At 32.9% G+C, this 19,830-nt stretch overlaps 1 long non-coding RNA gene across 1 annotated transcript; it reads right to left on the reverse strand.

Moving 5' to 3' along the window:
* On the reverse strand, positions 1-1,595 carry LOC132267239 (uncharacterized). The gene is made up of 2 exons (XR_009468945.1): positions 1,221-1,595; positions 1-269 (listed from the first exon to the last, which is right to left on the reverse strand). It is a non-coding gene; the product is annotated as an uncharacterized LOC132267239 (long non-coding RNA).
* Between the last annotated feature and the right edge of the window lie 18,235 nt (positions 1,596-19,830).

Raw genomic sequence — 19,830 nt, forward strand, 5'->3', positions numbered from 1 at the left:
TTACATGTGCAAAATAATGAGAAATTCATTACATCCATGCTTAAGGTACACATGTTTAACAAAAGAATATATTTACATGGTTGAGACTATACGACAACAATAATAATGTCGATACATCAAAATACAAAGTAGTTAACATTGATGATATGGTCTTCCTCCTACATTAGGCATGTCACAAAATGGGGTCAAAGGATAGCAACTTTAAGTCTAAACTTCGGAGGGGGGGGGAGGGGGGGGGGGGGGGGGTGGTGGCGCTTCTATATATGTCCCTGAAAATATTAATAAAGGGGTGATCAGTAGGAAATCCTTAAAACACAATACTTTGAGCTCCCTTGAGCTAAACATCCAAAAAAGGGGAAAGTTGAGCTAGGAAACATCCATTGGGGAAACATAGGACATAGACAAAACATAATATTCCATACGACAAACTCACATACAACAAGGTAATCAATGTCAATGATAATGAGTCATGTAATGTTATTCCGACTCCAAACCAAAGTCACGCGACTCACACTAGAAAATTGCTAATCAACTTTACCAAGGTAAAATTGACTAAATATCCTTGGCCTCAAAACTGATGATATTTGGGGCCAAGTTAGTTCAACTATACACGTCCAAATCCGGCACGTTCTCCCTTTAGGTTGAATTAGCCACCGGATCGCGATTTCCGGCCCTTCCTTTCTTGAAAAACTTTTTCCCCAAAAATTGTGGAAATCCAATCACATTCTTAACTAATCGACTCATTTTCCCCAACCATGCCAATGCCAATGCCATGTATGAAATATGCATTCTTCTCAATTTATCATCAATGGTCATTCATTTCAATTCAAATACTCAAGCCATTCCATAAAAGCTAGCCTATGCATTCATGAAGACATTGTATCAAACATTTGATAGGCATAGTGAACAATTAGCATAATTGAATAATAAAAGTAAATGCTAATGTTTAAATAACAAGGCAAGCACACTTTTTACAACCAAAAACACATTTGTCATATATATGCCTGAATTTTTCAACATGAAATCATATAATGAAAACAATTAGGCATTCGAGCACCAAAACTCATAATTTAACAAGTAGAAACATAGCATTCATGGATACACTTTTTAACCTAGAACAATACTTTCAAATTTCTCAAACTAAACATGTTTTTTTATACAATATAAGCTAGTAATACTCACTAAAAACCAAAGACAATTGGGTTAGCAGCCACCCTTACCTCAAATCCAAGCCAATCCTTAGCCTTGCTCCAAGATGAAACTCCGCCAAAATGAAAACTAACACCACCAAGTTTAAAGAGAAAGAAGAGGGGAACAACGTTTCCTCTTGAAGCTGCCCCAAAATCTAAGCCCTAGACTAGACCCGAAACTCCAATGTGCTCCAATCCTCAAATAGATTATATCATCTTGTAGCTCTTAGCAAGCTTTCTAACTTTTGTAACTAGCATGAAGCCAAAATCCCTCTTGAACTAGATCAAAACTAAGGTTTTAAGATCAAAACCAAGGTTTTGAGTTTCATTTCCGTGATGAAGAAGAAGAAGAAAAAAGAGGAGAGAGAGAGAGAGAGAGAGAAACGTGTGGGGGAGAGAAAGGAGTGAATTGTGGCTAAAAATCAGATTTGGTCCCTTTGTGTACAATTTGGTCAATGGTAGTCCCCACATTGACTTATAAGTTGACTAAAATGTCCATTCATGCCATATAAAAATATAACATTGCCACTCAAATATCTAATTACCTAAATACCTATATACAATGCACCAATAGTAAAATAATGAGATGAAATAAAGCTGAGAAATTTTCCGAGGGCGAAAACTCGGCCTAGGTCTACACGAAACCTCCTCGGCCTAAAAACCCAAAAATGAAAAAATGCACCGTAATGCATTTCTAAGAGTTCTACACTCAAAGAAATGTTCAAAAAAGTCCCCAAAACCCATATGGCACACAATCCAATGCTCAAAAACAATAAATATGAAAATTAAAAAAATATCAAAAATCTAAAAAAAATCGGGACATTACCGTAATAGTATTGAACCATTGAAAAATAGTTACGAATCGATCGATACATCATGTATGGGCCGATACATCACGTATCGGCGGATACGGCGAACAATGGTTTACCTTTACCCCCCTTATGCTATCAGACTCCATTCCTGACTTTTAGTACGGAAATGAGGACAGGAAAACTCAGAAGTTGAACTCAGAAGTTATCTCTCGAAGTGTGATACCCTCTGATTTCAGAGACGCGGGTTGATCAAGTCCACCCTCAACTACCAAGGGATATCAAAACAATTAAAGAATTTAAACAAGCACAAATTACAAAATGAAATAAAAATAATAAATAATAGGCTGAAGAAAAACTAATAAATAATAATTTCATTAATTAATAATCCTCTAAAAGTTACAACTCGGGAATCCCGTAACTCAAGGACCCCTTAACCAAAATCCACTATCTAGAAATCTATAAATAAATACTAAAGTCAAATGACAAAGAGTAGATGATAAATGAGCCTCCAAGCTGCAGATACTCAACCTCGAGACTTGAACCTCTAAGAACCTGAAAGATAAAAATAATGGTGGGTCAAAACCCACGAGCAAGCTCCCTCTACTATGCCTTTTGAAATCCGATAAATAGATCATCTCTAATTAAAACCAACACTAATAAAGTTTTATCCTTACTTACAATATACAACATTAAACATAATAAATAAATAAATTCCCCAAGTCCTAAACCATAAATAACAATATATATATATATATATATATATATATATATATATATATAGATATAGATAGAATTATCATTGAACAAATTACCCTCTTTTAAAAGTTTATCTTCTAAACCTCAATATATTTAATTAAAATGGCTTATGAATCATAATAAATCAATCACTCTTATAATGGAATATATTTCTCCTAATTATAATTAAATTATCATTGGCAACTCTACCATACCTCCAAGAGTATGTTTATGTCCATACAATTTAAATAGTAATTTATCTATGCATCAGTAACTCATCCATACCTCCACTAGTATGATTTTGTCCATACTATATAATAGCAAATTCTCCATATTATTAATGTGTGCATTTTATTTTGTTCACACAATAAAATGGCAATCTGTTTATGCCATGACAACTTATCCATGTCTCCAAATAAACCACCTTCAACATTTTTTATTAAATACAACATCCATACAATAGATAACATATGTTATATATATATATACACATAAAATATTACTTCCATATTTTACATGCCAATGTATCAAATCATCATTATCATATATAGCCGTGATACATTATACAAATACAAGCATAGACATGCTTTATAGATAATAAATTTCAAAAAACATCATTCCATTCCTTAATTAGGCTTGTATATTAAATTAGACAATTTAATAATATAATATATTAATTTAAAATTTATTAATTAATATTAATCCTTCCCATCAATTATCATAACACAAGGTTCTAGGCCCTACAGAAATGGTTTCCTATAAATACATACTCCATCTCAATTTAAATAATTTTTCGACACCGTCTCACTAAAACATAAGTATCTCCTAGTAGGATAGGAATTTGAGAATGAAATTGGTACCATTTGATACCTAAGTAGCCAATTTAAATTATATAATAATAATCTTAAATTATATAATAATAATCTTAAATAATATATATATACATATATATTATTATATAATATATATGTATATTTCCTTCCATAATAATAATTAATTAATTTTCTATATATACACATCCATTGGTCCAACTTCTCTTAAGCCCAATCCAATTAACTTAAATAAATACAATAATTAAATTAAATCTATTAATTACAAACAATTCACAATTAAATCACACAAGCATAAACATATACATAGTCAAATAAACAACTCAATCATGGCATTCCACAAAGCAAAACATCATATCAAATCAACAAGTAAAATACGAAATATAATTTAATTAAAAATATAATTTAAATAAAACAAGACAATTAAATAAAACACCCAATTGAATCAAAAAAATCAACTCAATCAAATGAAAAGCAATTAAATTAATTAAATAAATCCTTTAAAATATAGGGGTATTACATGATTTTTTTTGGATAATAATGAATGTAGAGAGGTGAACTCCCCGGCATACAGAAAATGAAATCCAAGACTATTATGTGGTGGGGATTGTAACTTTCTATGAATTTTCTATTTGTCACTCAACAATGGAACTTTACTTATTTCTTTTTTGAGGACGACGAATTAAATGATATTTCTGTAAATTCACTGTGGAAGCTTTTACTCGAGGAGGTGGCCATGGTCTAGTAAATATTGCTTATTCGTGTTTATCAGTGGTTGTATAAAATCGGTTTACACACTAATGAAGATCTTTATACTAAATTAAAAGATACAACCATTGAAGTTCAATCGCACGATCATGAATTTGAAATTAAAGAGGTTAAAGGAGCTACAAGCAAAAGAGGAGAATTTTGAGTTTACATTAGATTTTGAAGATAAATCATTGAATTTCCAAGGTAAGTGGTGTATTTAGATTAGATTTAGTTTGTTTGAGTAATTCAATCAGAAATGAAGTTTCTTTATTATTGGAGTAAAAAATTATTACTCCCTCCGTTTCATATTTGTTGTCTATTTTTTTCTTTTGGGGTGTCCCAAAATACTTGTCCACTTTAAAAAGTCAAAGCAAGATAAAATCAATCTTTCCAAAATTACCTTTTAAAATTTTAAAAATCACTCAATTTGATAAGGTATTTATTTAAACTTGGAAGACAATTTAGTAATCTTATGAGGGTATAATGCATTTATTACATATTTCTTTAAAATGTTCTAAAATTAAAAGTGAACAACTATTATGAGACAGATGAAATAATTCTATAATTGTGATATACGTTGCGCTACTCGACATTAGTTATAAAATCTCAAGTTAACGCGAAAGTAACAGCCGAATTGAATTTTATTATTATTATCTTATATTCTTATAATGAGGTGTGGCGGTATTGCCGAGTGGTAAAAAGGGACTGGCCTAAAGTGCTCTCACCCTATTGATGCTAGGCTATAAAAATAAAAAATAATAATAAATTCTTATAGTGGGCCCCATGGTGAGCATTGACAAAGTCAACTAAAAACGCCACCTCGACATTGATAAATAATGGCACCAGCAAACCTATGAATCCCACTCAGCCAATCACCCCCTGGTTCCACACGTCAGTGATATCACAAATATATATAGTAATAAAGAATAAACTAAGCTATAAAGTTTGAAAGAAGTTTTTGTTTTTTTTTTTTTTTTGGCTGGCACCGGAACTCACCTGGGCAGAGCCGCTTCGGAACCCACCCCAGGCTACAAATTGGGAATGCTGTCGATGATCCCACACCTCAACAACAATTTCAGTCGAGGGTTATAATGTCTATGAATGAAGTTTGAAAGAAGTTGTTATTAACATTACCAAGCATTTTACTTCTTACTTTAAATCATTATAGTCATAGCTTTTGTTTTCTTATGTTTAAATATTTCATATAAGACATTATAAACACTTTTGTTTTAATCGTCCTTTAGTAGAGATTCAAAAGAAAAACATGGAACTAAAAAAAAATTGGTAATCTTCATGATTTAGACCACATCCATTATGTCTATATGTCAATCAAACCTCCTTAGGTTTGTATAATTTCAATCATATCTCTTGTGACACGCATCAATTTCACCTTTCAATCAACAATCAACAATGGTTAGACATTAAAATTATCTGAGCTTGAGTGCTTATTAGCACCAAGGTCTGAGGTTTGATTTTCATTAGAAGTATACTCAGCGACTTACCTGGCTAGGAGTGGGGAGGCGCCCTTCCTGAGTCATCGGAAATTAGTCAGGGTGCAACCTCGGATGTCCCGAGTTATCCAAAAAAAAAAAAAAACCAATTGGTTAGACATGTGTTTTTTGCTGACATCATAAAAAAAGTAATTCATAATGTCTAAACTACCATTCTCAATTCTTCATCTCTCTATATCTTCAATTGGTTATTGGTATATGCTAACTTGGGCCAAACACCACTGTTTATATTGCTGGCCTGAGATGGTGCCGGCGTGACAACAATGCTGTACGGTCAAAAAATGGGGCAAAGCTTAAAAGACACATCCTCACTTCTCCAGTCGTCTCCGACAATCCAATCATCATTCCAAAATTTATCTTTCGTGAATGCAATCACATCGAAGAAAGAAGATATAGAAGAACATAAACAAAATACAAATTGGATTTTCATAAAAGTCAGGTGAAGTTGACCTAATAAACTCTGTTCTCCACAACCCAGGTCCGCACTTTATGGTCATCTCCTCACAACCAACTCATCTCTCTCTTTTTCTTTTTTTTTTTTCTCTCTTTCTTCTCTCGGGCGGCGGCAGTGGTGACAAACAAGTTTTGACTGCAAATGGACTCTAGAGTGTTTGTTTTAACATTTTGTTCTATCAGTTAATTTGGTCAATCAACAATGTCTGCCTAATATTATGTAAACCTAAGAGGGTTAAGGTCTGATTTGAAAGAAACCATCAAGTCCATTCGCATTACCTCCGGCCATGAAATCAGATTAATTAATACTAGCAAAACAAAGTGAGAAATCCTAATAACGTTCACGCCTATACAAGTCTTGATGCGTGTACTTGATAGAGACAACACAGACTGCACTTGTTAAACATGGGACCTCTGTAGGATTCTATAAAAAATAAAATCGAGAAGACAAGTAATCCATTATACAAGCCCTCTTTTCTGTTTTGATTCAAAATGGCAGTTATTATAAAACCACCGTAACTTCCCAAAATCCACATAGTCGTAAGTGGTTAGAATAGTGTGAGAATATAGGCCACACCACGTTTAATGAATAAACGTGTCCAACATTCTCCCACTTGGACAATATTAACACATTCATTACCCTTATGGGTTTAAGAACTAAAAATTTTTATCTATAGAATTTCAGTGTGTAAAATCATGGCGGAAATTACACTATACAAATGAGTGTTACCTTCTATGTATCATTATATCACTGTCTTTCTTTAGATAAACATCTTTATGTGGTAGTACTTTATAAATAGTTATTTCAAGAAAAACTATTTAAGGAAGTCAACTTTATTGTCCCAATAGACTTTCTGTATGAATAAGCTCCCATAAGCCCATTCTAAGGTCCTACTTTATTATCCAAAAGGATAATTTGTCATTTATAAACTTTATGTATACTTCCTTAAAAATGACAAATAAAAACTACGAATCATCAGAACATAAATGCAATTGCAAACTTTAAAGCGTCTCGGAAAATCAAACACAAGATATATCAATAAGTCCCATATGTACTACATGTTCGTTATACAATTTGGGTGGCAAACCCTTTGTTATAGGATTTGCGACCATTGACCTTGTTCCTATGTAATCTACTAACACTTGATGATTCTAAATTTTTTCTTTAACAACAAGGAACTTTATGTCAATGCACCTATTTGAACTCCCACTTGCATTGTTGTTACAGAAACGAATCGCAGCGGAATTATCATAATAGTTTCTCAATGGCTTAGAGATGGAATCCACAATTTTAAGACCTGTGATAAAATTCCGTAACCATAAGGCATGTCCTGTAGTCTCATGACATGCTACATACTCTGCCTCCATAGTAGAGGAAGTGGTTGATTTTTGTTTTAAGCTTTTCCACGAGATAGCTCCTCATGCAAAGATGAATACATATCCTGATGTTGACTTTCTATAGTTAATGCATCCTCTAAAATCAAAATCAGAATATCCAACCACTTCCAAAAGATCTGATCTTTTGTATGTTAGCATGTAATCCTTTGTCCCTTGTAGATATCGCATCACTTTCTTTGCAGCTCGCCAATGATCAATTCCTGGATTACTTTGGTATCTGCCTAACATTCCTATTGCAAATGCAATGTCTGGTCTAGTGCATACTTGCACATACATTAGACATCCTACTGCAGATGCATAAGGAATGACTTCTATCTTTTCCCTTTCCAAATCATTTCTTGGGCACTGATTTAGACTGAATTTGTCACTCTTGACAATAGGAGTAACACTTGAAGCATAACCCAACATTCGAAATCTCTCTAAAACTTTATTAATATAGGCCTTTTGGGATAATTCAATCAATCCTTGAGATCTATCCCTATAAATTTCTATGCCAATGACATAGGATGTTTCACCCATATCTTTCATATCAAAATTTCTAGAGAGAAATTCTTCAGATTCATGTTGCAACCCTAAGTCGCTACTGGCAAGCAAAATATCATCCATATATAGGATCAAAAGAATGAACTTACTCCCACTAACCTTAAGGTATATACATTGATCAACGTGTTCTTTTTAAACCCAAAAAAAGAGACAACATCATGAAATTTGTAATACCAATGATGTGAGGCTTGCTTCAACCCATATATAGATTTCTTGAGTTTGTAAACCAAATTTTTTTCTTTTTTTGAATGAAAACCTTTAGGTTGTTTCATGTATACCTCCTCATTCAAGTTCCCATTAAGAAATGCCGTTTTCACATCCATTTGATGTAACTCTAAATCAAAATGAGCTACCAATGCCATGATAATACGAAGGGAATCCTTTGTAGAAACAGGAGAAAATGTATCATGGTAATCAATGCCTTCCCTCTGAGTATACCCTTTGGCTACAAGTCTGGCCTTATATCGTTCAATCTTACCTTTTGGGTTTCTTTTAGTCTTATAAACCCATTTACAACCAACTGCATTAGCCCCTTCTGACAATTGAACCAAATCCCAGACCTGATTTTTAGCCATAGAGTCTAGTTCCTCTAACATGGCATCATACCATAACCTTGAATTTTCTCTACTCATGGCTTGTGAAAACGTAATTGGGTCTTTATCAATTCCAATATCATGGTCAATTTCTTGTAGATATACAACATAATCAGAGGGGATTACAGGTTTTCTTACTCTTGAGGACCTTCTTAACTCTATTTGTTCATTTAGAACAGGTTCATTGACAATTGGATTCTCGTGGGTAGGAACTTCTTGATTTACCTGTTCTTCCATAATAACATGTTGAGAAATGTCTTGAAGTACAGGTAAAGGTTCTTTAGTCACAGGTCTAACAACCAAATCCCGTGTTTCCTCAAAAATTAAATTTCGAGGTTGTTCACTCCCACTAATGTCAACATCATCAAGAAACCTAGCATTTCTCGCCTCAACAATAATGGATTTATACGAAGGATAATAAAACTTGAAACCCTTGGACTTTTCTTCATAGCCAATAAAAACCCCACTTATTGTCTTTAAGTCCAACTTTTTCTCTATAGGATTGTACACCCTGACCTTAACTGGACAACCCCATATGTGTAAGTGTCCTAAACTTGGTTTCCAACCATTCCATAACTCAAATGGTGTTTTTAGAACCGATTTGGTTGGAACCCTGTCTAAGATATACACAGCGGTTTTTAAGGCCTCACTCCATAGAGATAAAAGGAGAGAAGAATTACTAATCATACTTCTTACCACGTCTATTAGCTTTCGATTCCTTCTTTCTGCCACACCATGTTGTTCTGGTGTGCCTGGCACTGAATATTGAACTATAATGCCATTCTCCATAAGAAATTTTGCAAATGGACCTGGTCTTTGTCCTTATTCTGTATATCTACCAGAATATTCTCCTTCTTTATCCGATCGCACTATCTTAATTTGTTTTTCCCTTTATTTCTCTACCTCCACCTTATATGTTCTAAAAACATCAAGTGCTTCACTTTTATCATTTAGAATGTAAAGATACATAAAAACGTGTGCAATCGTCAATAAAGGTGACAAAATATTTTTGACTATTGAAACATGAAATTTGAAAAGGTCCATATATATCAGTGTATATGATCTCTAAAACTTGAGAACTCCTTCTGGCACCCTTATTGGTTTTGTTAGTCTGCTTACTCTTTATGCAGTCCACACAAATACCAAAATCAGAAAAATCAAGAGTATCAAGTACTCCATCATTTACTAATCTTTTAATTCTTTGTAAGGAGATATGTCCTAATCTCATGTGCTATAGTGAAAAATATTTCTCTGTTTTAGCCTTATGCTTGATGCCAATATTTCCATGCAAGGTTAAGTGGTTATGATCAATATTAGGGTTTAAATCTAATTTATATAAACCATCAACCAAAATACCATTACCAATAATAACAGAATCTTTTACAATACTTAAAGAAGTATTAAAGAAATTAAAACTAAAACCAAATCCAACAAGTTTCAAAATCGAAATCAAATTTTTTGAAAAAGTTGGAATATAAAAAGTTCTTTCAAGTTCTAATGTAGAGCCAGATGGTAATGTGAGTCTGTAGGTTCCCACCGCTTCCACATGTGAACTCATTTTGTTTCCCGAATAGATGAAACGTTCACTTTTCATTAGTCTCCTTAGGTTGATTAAACCTTGCATGGTATTGGCAATGTGAATTGTAGAACCAGAATCAATCCACCAAGTATCATTAAATGTATTAACTACATTTGATTCATAACACACAAAGGAAAAGAGATTACCCTTTTTAAGTAGCCAAGCCTTATACTTTGGATATTCCTTTTTCATGTGCCCTTTCTTTTTGTAGAAGAAGTCTTTGATGGTACCCTTATCGTCAACTTTGCTAGGTGATGCATTCCCATTCTTCTTAAATTGTACACCCTTTTTGATATGTCCCTTTTCATGAGTCGCTAGATGAGCACTTTCTAACTTCTCCTGATTCAATCTCCCCTCCTCTTGAACACACATGGTAAATAATTCATTAACTGACCATTTTTCCTTATGTGTGCTATAAGAAATCTTGAATGGCCCATATTCAGCAGGCAAGGAGTTGAGTATAAATTGGACAAGGAATGTCTCTGAAAAGGTAAACTCCAATGAGTTCATTTGGGTAGCTATATCTCTCATTTCCATAATATGTTCATGGACCCCTTTGTCACCCATATGCTTCATTGATGATAATTTGGTCATTAGGGTGCTAGCCAATGCTTTATCGGAACTTACAAATTATTGTTCAATTGCTGTCATGTATTCTTTTGCCTCAGTACATTCAGGAATTGAACTCCTTATGTTTTTCCCAACATGACTTTTAATAAGACATATACTTAAGCGATTTGATCGCTCTCACTCTCATAAGAAGCCCTTTCACTTGGCGTACTTGATTCCGTGGGGATGGGTGGTTCATCCACACGAAGTGCCAAATCAATGTCCATACACCCCAATGTTAGAAGGATTTTCTTCTTCCAATCCGAATAATTATCACCAGTTAAAAATGGGATATGAGATGAACCAATATTGACGGAACTAGATGAAATTACTGCAAAAAGAAAACATGCCAAACATTACTCTACTATACAATAAACTTTATTGAAATTCTTAACCCATGTTAAAAAATTTCATATCAAAACAATGTGTCATTATAACCTTCTTGTGGGCAAAGATTTTAATACACTAATGTTTTGAAAATATAACCATAATGAGATAAAATATTCTTTACTGGCATTAAACTGATAATGATACAATCTTGTGGGCATTTGTATTCATTGCCAGTTTAATTCCATATCACTTTTTTTATCCACGTTCATTCATAAACAATGATTATTTCCCTGTAGGGCAGAATAAAACACTTTTTATGAATGAATTATAACCTCTTAATGCATAATCTTTATGTGATATAAATATCATATATTAAAACTATTTTATTTTATTTATTTATTTATTTATTTATTGTGTATATATATATATATCACAAAACCAACAACCAAAGATGCTGTGGTTACTCTCTGGTTAAAAATACATATTAAAATAATAGTAATACTCATACTTTAATAAACTGCATGTATGAGAATATATTAGACATGAATTTTTTTTTTTTTTTTTTTTTTTAAATGTAGTAACTGTATAATTCTGGAGTATTCTTCATTTGTATAGAAATTTCCAAAACTATGCAACTCCAGAGTATTCTGCAAAAATAAAAATTCATTATAACAACTTTTATGGTCTTATGATGAAATTCACTCTTTTTTAAAGCAGTCGTGAAACTACTCGGATCTGAATCACTTTTACCATAAAAAAGAAAATGTTGTACCCACTGTATGAATTTATGATGAGAAAGAAAACGTTGTACCCACTGTATGAATTTACGATGAGATTCTCCCATATTTAAAGCAGTCGTTAAACCGCTCAGGTCTGAACGCTTTATTCATCGCAATATGTATGGGTGTAATATTCTACCACTTCATTCCGGCCAATGTAACCAAACGATAAAACAGTACCGGAAAAATATTACAGACAAAAACACACCCACCAAAAATAATACAGAACAAATAGAACACAAAGGAAATATTACAGGCCAAAAAGACAACAGCGACATAGCCGCTAAACAAATATTACAGGCCAGAAAAAAGAACGACAATATAGCCAAAATGTATCGCTCTGATACCAAATGAAAGAAACCATCAAGTCCAAAGAGATCGCATTACCTCCAGCTATGAAATCAGATTGATTAATGCCTGCAAAACAAAGTGAGAAATCCTAATAACATTCATGCCTATACAAGTCTTGATGCGTGTACTTGATGGAGACAACACAGACTGCACTTGTTAGACATGGGACCTCTGTAGGATTCTGTAAAAAATAAAATCTAGAATACAAGTAATCCATCATACAAGCCCTCTTTTCTATTTTGATTCAAAATGACAGTTATTATAAAACCACCGTAACTTCCCAAAATCCATGTAGTTGTAACTTCCCAGTAACGTTGTGTTAGTATAAGTGGTTAGAATAGTGTGAGAATATAGACCACACCACGTTTAATGAATAAACGTGTCCAACATGATTAACATATAGACATACATGAGGTGTAAACCTAAGTGAGTCAGGGTCTATCGACATGCCTGAGAGTAGGGATGGCAACAGGGGCGGGTTTGGGCGGGTGTACCCTCCCCGCCCCCGCAACCATTTAAAAATTTCACCTCCGTCCTTGCCCAAAACTGTAGAAAGGGGGAACTTTTCACCTAAGTCACATGAAGCGGGAGCGGGAGCGGGAGCAAGAGCGACAAAATTTAAAATTAGGTGAGAGCAGGAGTGCCGCGAGAGCGTGTGTATATTATATATTTTTATGTTTATATATTTATTTTATGTGAAATATGACTATATTAATTTAGGAAAAAAAAAATGATTATATTAATTTAATAAATATTTTTTTGTTGCTATTGTATTTCAAATAAATTATTGTCTAATAACATTAATATATATAGGATGTTTTTAGGAAAGTTGGGCAATTTTATAGATAGTTGGATAAATATGTATTGGGCCATTGGGAGAATACATTTAGAACAAAACAAGGCCAACAATAAAGGCCTAGAACAAGAGCTCAAACGGCCCAAGAAAACATCATCTATATGCATATATGCGTATAGTAGTATAGCACCAAACAAACCACTCAACCTCAACAGAGGCTAGGGCAATTTCAGCTTCTATTCAAGTTCTCAAGCCTCTGGATTGGAGAGGTTCTTTGATGTCTCTATGTACCTCAAGCTTCACGAAGCCTGCAACAATCATTCTTCTTCTTCCTCCTCTCTTCAGTTGCAAAAAACTTCGTCTACTTCTCCACATGCGAACTTCAAATCTGAATTCCTGAATTGAAAAACTTGAATTCGTGAATTGCAGCCGTATCCGCTCCCAAAGAATTGATTTGCGTTCGGAGCTCCGGAGCGGCACCCTACACAGCAAATCATGTGACTTTGTTTTTTACCCCATCTCCGCCCCATTTAACATCTTTACACCCGTGAGTACCCGCCCCATCCCATTTAAAACCATAAATTCTCCTCCATTTTTTTTTTTATCAACTAAAATTATATAATTATTGAAAATATTCATAGAAAAATGGACAATAAATAGTTTAACATATGAAATTCAACATTAAAAACATTCTAAATGGTCACGCAAGCTATTGGTTCCAATTTTTAAGATTTTGTTGCAAAACAAACTGTCTCAATATATATACTAATGAAATAAGGATATTAATGCGAAATATATACACTAATAAAATACGAGTACTTAAGTAATTTAAATATCTAAACGGGGCGGCCTCGCCCCAGCACCGAACTCGCGCGAGTTTGTATTACATCAAATCATTCCAGTACAAATAAATTAAACGGTCTCCTAAAATCGTCAAAAATGGGGTGGGGCGGGGCGGGACGTGACTGGTAAATTGTCATCCCTACTTGAAAGGTTTAAATAAAGATTATCCAAAGAATTTGTATATGAGTAGACTTTCTGTTGGAACAAAATATAAATAAATAAATGAATAAAATGTAAAACGAAATGGGTAAGGTTTTAATACTAAAATGTTTTGCATTGACCAAAAGAATGTTAGTTGCTCTTATATTCCGCCCCCCCCCCCCCCCCCCCCTTTTTTTTTTTTTTTTTTTTTTTTGGTCACGCAAAATACTCACACAACCACTATGAGAACTTTCGTTTTAAGTTGTAGAAGGCTGAGAAATCATCACTACTCTTAGTGATTAGTTGCACTTATATTCAATGAACCAATTAATAAAATATGGCTAAGTTGTCTGTGCTTAAATGAGTAGTTTAATGAAAATTGTACTCAGAAAAGAAAAAAAATGAAAAACATTTTTCTTCTTAACATTTCCAAGCATTTTTCTTCTTACGTTAAATCATTATAGTCATAGTTTTTGTTTTCTTATGTTTAAATATTTCATGTAAGACATTGTAAGCATCTCATTAAACTATCTTGTTTAGATAACACTTTTATTTTAATTTATAGTAGAGATTCGTCGTTGTAGAAGACAATAAAGTACCACTATGCTACTCCTCTTATTGATTAATTGTACTTTTTTTCAAAACAAATGAATCCATTAACAAAATATGGCCAAGTTGTAGTTGGTTAAATAAGTAGTATAATGAAAATTGTTCTTAGGTAAAAAATAAAAAAAATAATAAAAAAAAAGGGTATAACGAAAATGCTGTCTACTACTGTCTATAGAGAAGTATCTTATGAATTTTTATTCAATGCCTTCGAAAAAAAGCTAAAAAAAAAAAGGAAAAATAAAAAAGTTAAAAGACCATATGCATGTGAAGTTATGAGCTTACCTACATGAAATGTTGGGAGGAAAATACTAAAAATAATTTTATTATTAAAATAAAAAACAAAAATAAAATAAAATCTTAAATTTCTTCATAATTTTACATAAAGTGATTATTCTTAAACTCAAAATCAGTCCCTTTAAATTATTAGGTTGCACGGAAAGTGGGTATTTTATATCATTGAACTTATTTGAGTGTAACATGGTATTATGTTGTATTGAAAAATAATAAAAATACATATATATATATATATATTCCTATACACATGAGTAGAGTAAGTGAAGTTGTAGCAAGCAAGGGTACAATTAGAAATTAGCTAAACCGGGTCCAATCCAGTCTTTTTAATGGGTTTGGATAAAATGAGACTTTTTGAAATAAGAATACACACACCACCACATGTTGCGTAAAACTTGGAATTTCCATCTGCGGAACGCCTTTTTGATTGTAAACCCATAGCGCATGCAAGTTGACCCACAGTGCATGCAAGTAGGGGTGGGTAAAATAATTTGTGAATTCACAAGTATGATTAGGTCCGATTGGATCTGATCAGTGCAAATTGGACTAGATTGTTACATGTACAGATTGGTGGCGAACTAAAGAAAAATGAATGTTACACGTATCGGATCACGAATTGAACTATTAAAATTCGATTCATGAAAACGGTGAAATATATATATCAGTGCAAATTGGATTAGATTGTTACGTGTACGGATTGGTGGCGAACTAAAGAACAATGAATCTGTAACTCACGTATCGGATCACGAATTGAACTGTTAAAATTCGATCCATGAAAACGGTGAATATATATATAAAAAAATTGGATTAGATTGTTACGTGTACGGATTGGTTGCGAACTAAAGAACAATGAATCTGTAACTCACGTATCGGATCACGAATTGAACTGTTAAAATTCGATCCATGAAAACGGTGAATATATATATATATATATATTCACCGTTTTCATGGATCGAATTTTAACAGTTCAATTCGTGATATATATTCACCGTTTTCATGGATCGAATTTTAACAGTTCAATTCGTGATCCGATACGTGAATTACAGATTCATTGTTCTTTAGTTCGCCACCAATATATATATATATATATATATATATTTAAAGAATGTATTAGTTAATGATCATTTAATAGACTCTAAGAGTATACTCCATTCCTTCCAAAAAAAAGTGTCCACTTTTTTATTTTTAGGTGTTCCAAACTAAGTGTCTCATTTGAAAAGTCAGTCTACTAATTTTTTTATTTTTTATTTTTATTTTTTTTTTGTAAGATTGTCATTTTAACATTCTTGCATTGAATTTATAAAAAAATAAACAATCACATGATCCAGTTTGGGTAAATTTAGTAATTCATTCACTTTCAATGCAATAAAAAATCACTAAGAGTCATCTTATTAAAAAGTTAAATTTCCAAAAAGAGACTTTTTTTTTTTTTTGCAACCTAGAGAGTATTAGTTAATGATCATTTAAATATATGAATTAATGTTAATAAATTGATTATCTACTTGGCTATGGTTAAAAATTAAATAACATTGGACAATTTAGGAAAAAACGTAATATGCGGATTCGATCTGATCTTATCCGTTATCCTACAGATAGATTGTGGATTAAAAAAAATTCAACCCGTTAGGAGCGGATCGAATTAGGATTAATGTCTAATCCAATTTGATCCGATCTGTAGCCATTCCTACATGTGAAACTTGAAAAACTTTTACATCACTCAATATTTTCTCTTCCTAAACGTACAATAGCAAACAATTATGGCCCACAATGACATGACTATATATATATATAATTTGACTTATCTTGGCCAACATAAAAGTTGGGTAAATTATACTCACCTCTTACGAAGTTTAGACAAATTACACATAACTAAAGCGTTTGGCCTTTATTATTTTGAGCTTTCCTAAAAGTATGAAATTTCTTTTATACTCTTATCTAATTTAATAATAATATAATAAAAAAAAATTTCAAACAAAAAGAATCTATTACCATTTTATTTTTTTCCCAAATCTTGTAAATACTATATTACCTATATATATATTTTTTTAAAAAAAAAAAAAATCTAATCAAACCCTAAAAAGACATCTAATCAAGTATCATTAACAAAAATAAATTTAAAAATTATTTTTACAAAATTTAATAATGTAAAATTAGTATGAAAATTGATATTTTCTATTTCAATGACATTTCATGGTGTTTTTGTTATTTCATGTCAAAATATAATATTATTGATGACTTTTAACACAAGGGAAGGATAACTTAGCCATTTTTTTATTTATTTTAAATTTCCATTACCAATGGAGGGGTGTCCTTGAGCACGTATATGAAATCTTAGGGGAGGTTAAAATAATAAAGACCAAATGCTCTACCTACATTTAATTTGTCCAAACCTCAGGAGATGTCATTATAATCTATCCTAAAAAGTTCTCGTGTGCTTGGTGGATATTTCCTCTCCTAGTCCCACCCCTAAAACCCTAACCAATGTAAAAGTCTACAATAACCTGGGGGTATAGTACCCCCGGGTTCCTAGTCGTTGGATGTATTAGTGGGACCAACACGATTGATGATCCAACAGTTGAGAGGCCCTGGGAGTACGGTACTTTTGGGATATTGTAGACTTTCTCCTGATGAGCGCTGAAAAGTGCATATTTAAACCCCTCAAGCTCAGGTATTCTAGAACCATTATCTATCTTATTTTCCCGTTTTGTATTGATTTCGTATTATTTCCATTTTCAGATACTTGTCCCCAAAATAAGCTAACTCAGTCAAATAAGAGCAAAATTGAAGCAATTCTGGGATGAATCAAAGAAAGGAGCAAAATAGAGCAAAAGGAAGCAAAAGGTGGAATTTCAGCAACTTCGATCGATCTCAAGAAAAGTTCGATCGATCCAACTTTCATCGATCTTAGCACTTCAAGATAGATTCAGGCCATGATGTCATTTTCAGAGATCCCAAAAGTTCGATCGATCCAACATCATTCTCTAATCGATCGAACTTTCTTGTCCTTATCCACATGCCAGATCTTATCTAGCTATACCATCCTACCAACCACTTTTATCCTTTTCCCAAAAATATCTTCAAAATATCTCAGATTTGTTTTTATCCAAAAAGGCACCACCATTGAGGATCGATCCAGCTTCAATTCGATAGATCTCAGCCAAGTTCGATCGATCGAACTTCCCAAATCCTGAGAAAATTCCAAATTTCAGCTCATTAAAAGTTGTCTCATATCCAATCATTAGAGGATTAATGGTGTACGAGCCCAGCTCATTTGGGGTGATTTTTGACCTACCTATATAAGGAATATGAGCCACTTTTTGGAGAGACTTGGAGACTTTATACTTTTATACTTAGAGAGGAAGCAAAGGAGAGGATGAGGCTAGAGACATCATTGGAGGCTCTTCATCAAACAATGAGCAGATTTCTTCCATGGAGCTTGCCCTTGAGGGTTGGAGGACATCATCCATGAGTGGCTAGACATCCTTTTGGGGTTAGAATTAGCCCTAAGCATACTTTTTACTTCTTGATTTATGTATTTTTGAGGGAATTTGTATTATGATACATGTTTTGACACTCTTATATATATAGATTTTGTTTATTCAATGATTTATATGATTTAATGCTTCCAATTGATCATTTCATTCTATCCATATGTCATGTATGCTAGAATAGATGTTCATGTGTTTGTCTCTATTTCTTGTGTTGTTGATGCATCTCTATGTGTATTAATGCTATAGATCTAGAGATTGTCAAGACATAGTGCTTAATGGAATGTTCTTGTGGTTTATTTGATGGTTCATACTCATTTCTTGATGGATTGTACCTCTCCCTTAGTTTAATTAGTTTAATTTCATGTCATTAGCTTAATTGTAGTGTAGTTGTAGTTTAGATGTTGAATGGGAGGACAATCCATGCTTGTTATTTGATGTTCCATACTTATGAAAGCAAGTAACATATATTTCTAACCTTGTGATGTGTTTGGTTGTGAGCTTAAAGAAGGGATTAATGGCTTAATTTGATATGTTGTGCTATCCACCATGTTGCTTAGACAATATATGCTTAATTTGTCATCTATGCTTATTGAAACAACCACACACACACTCTTTGTTGCAATACATGTTTTTCCCCTCATTAATCATTCATTAAGGGTGTAGAAAAGTATGCTTAGTGGTGATCTCTAAACACCAAGATCTCCCTCTCTCTTTTATTCTCCTTATTGCATTATTGTTTACTTTAGTTTAAATTGCATCTTACTGTAATTCAACCACCAACCACTATTTTGATCACTCGACCTACTAACCCTAATCTTGATTCCTCAACCTAGTATGCCCCACAATCCCTTGGGATGATCCCTACTTGCCTAACTATATTTTTAGTAAAAGGTAGTAGTGACAATTCTAAATGTAAAACTTGGCCACATTCATCATAGTTCTACACCACTATATCTTTTGGTGGTGTGCACAAACCGTGTGGATTCGAGAATGACGAGCCGGAATCTAATACCAAGTTTTTGGCGCCGTTGCCGGGGATTGATTGAAGGCAATATCGTATTTGTGGAATCAATTAGGAATTAGTACTCCTTTGATCGTGTCTTTACTTTATTTTCATTTCAATTTTTGTTACTTATTGTGTTGGTTCTAGTTTGACAAAGTGCATTGAGCTGAGAAGGTGAGCATAGGAACATCTA

The sequence above is a fragment of the Cornus florida genome, unplaced genomic scaffold (assembly GCF_030987335.1).
Source record: "Cornus florida cultivar Cherokee Brave unplaced genomic scaffold, ASM3098733v1 CherokeeBrave_3.0.0_Hap2_Chr07, whole genome shotgun sequence".
Lineage (NCBI taxonomy): Eukaryota > Viridiplantae > Streptophyta > Magnoliopsida > Cornales > Cornaceae > Cornus > Cornus florida.